General features: G+C 45.1%; 1 pseudogene; it reads right to left on the bottom strand.

The window, feature by feature from the left end:
• Nucleotides 1-708: 708 nt before the first annotated feature.
• Nucleotides 709-1239, bottom strand: LOC103269557 (annotated as a pseudogene).
• Nucleotides 1240-2084: the final 845 nt, after the last annotated feature.

The following is a 2084-nucleotide window of genomic DNA, read 5'->3' as shown; positions in this document are numbered from 1 at the left end:
CGGCTCATTTTGATTTATTGTAGAGATGAGGTCTCGCCAAGTTGCCCAGGTAGGTCTCGAACTCACAGACTCAGGCAATCCACTCACCTCAGCCTCCCAAAGGCGCGGGATTACAGTCTGAGCCATCGAGCCCGGCTTTTACCCCACATCTTTAAAAAAAAAAAATTTTTTTTAATTAAAAAAAAATTTCTTTTGGTAGAGATAAGGTCTCGCTAGGTTGTCCAGGCTGGTCTCGAATTCCTGGGATCAAGCAATCCTCCCACCTCAGACGCCCAATGTGCTGGGATTACATTGTGGGGATTTTTGATTTGATGCTTTGTCCCATCAAAATGTAGAGGCAGCCCAGACCAAGATCTTTTCCAGAGTTTTCTCTCATAACTGCTCAAAACAGTGCAGGTTTGTGCAATCACTTGATTTTTCACCTACTCCCCAGCAGAAATTACATAATATACAAAATGCAAGCAAATCAAGTAACACCTGCTATGACCTTTGAGATGATGTACATTTTGTCAAAATATTTACCAGTTTTTCTTCAATTTCCCCATTCATTTATAGCAATTACTTTATGGTCAAAGTTTTCTGAACATTTTCCTTAAATGGTTTGTTTTTTTTTTAAATGGGAGAAGGAGCCAATAGCATGGCTAGTCTTTATTAAAAAGAAGAAATGTTACAGCACATTTTCAGAAGTTAGTGCAAGGGCTCAGTGGGTCAGCTGATGGGCACCAGCTTGGAATGGGTTCCACAGCTAGGGCATCGCTGGGTCTCACCTTTGCGCAGCCAGAACCAGATGACGGCACTGTTGTCCTCTTCACAGATGCAGCCCACTATTCGCTTGTTGGTGATGGAGAGGACGAAGCTAGGGTCTTCCTTGGTGCCTGAAGCTGCCTTTGGTGGCAGTATATTGTATGGGTCCAGTCCAGTCGCCTGCTCGTTATCAGTAGGAACACCACCTCCAGATACCTCCAGAAACAATTGATGATAAAACCCAGTTTAATTGCAGGTTTTGCTCTTTCTTAGTGGCAGGCAAAATTATGAGATGTCTGACATGACATCTTAGATTTGTTAAAATATGGTATTTGTAAGATTTTAATGACAAATGACTAGCTAATACTCTCTCTTGTAATTTCCCAGGACTATCAGTATGATGCTATGGGGTGCACCGACTGCTCCATCAGGACCGCGGGCCTTCAGGACCTGTGCGGCCAGTGCTCCAGCTTCACGAAGGAACCTTGAAGCCATCACGCTTTCGACAAGCAGCAACACTCTTCCTTAAATGTTAAATGGTTTGCAATATTCTAAACCTCTGGAAGGTGTCCTTCCCCTGGGAGGTGAGCCCATGAAGTGTGAGGCCCTCCCTCCATACTCACCTTGGTCTGTGAGTGTAGACGGAAGCTCTGAGTGGGGTAGAGGAAGGTGTGGGATGAAATGCATGGAGTCCCTTGCTCCACTGTTAAGGTATCCATTTCTGGACCCCTTTTTTGCATTTGTAATCAAGTAAGCTCAAGTCTTTAGTCAAATTGTGACATTTCAAGAACTTGAACTTACATTTAAAAATATACTACCAGATGTCATCTATACATAGACGCAATAGTAGTAACAATAGTAACATTTCATGGGGTGATTGTATGAGTAAGAGGAACTGATTTATTATTATTATTTTTTTTGAGTTGGAGTCTCACTCTGTCGCCCAGGCTAGAGAACAGTGGCATTCTCACGGCCACTGCAGCCTCGACCTGCTTGGCTCAGGCAATCCTTCTGCCTCAACCTTCCAAGCAGCTGGAACTACAGGCGTGCGCCGCCACATCCAACTAATTTTTTGATTTATTGTCTCTACAATAGGTCTCTATGTTGCCCAGGCTGGTCTCGAACCCCTGAGCTCAGGCAATCCTCCTGCCTTGGTCTCCATGCTGATTTTTTTTTTTTTTTTTGAGTTGGAGTCTCACTCTTGTCGCCCAGACTGGAGGGCAGTGGCCGCTCCCGGCCACCACAGCCTCGACCTGCTGGGCTCCGGCGATCCTTCCACCTCAGCCTTCCAAGTAGCTGGAACTACAGGCACGCACTACCACGCCTGGCTCATTTTTTGA

The sequence above is a fragment of the Carlito syrichta genome, unplaced genomic scaffold (genome assembly GCF_000164805.1).
Source record: "Carlito syrichta isolate Samal-C Ts95f unplaced genomic scaffold, Tarsius_syrichta-2.0.1 Scaffold309294, whole genome shotgun sequence".
In the NCBI taxonomy this organism is placed as follows: Eukaryota; Metazoa; Chordata; class Mammalia; order Primates; family Tarsiidae; genus Carlito; species Carlito syrichta.
This window is presented reverse-complemented; position numbering and strand designations above follow the sequence as displayed.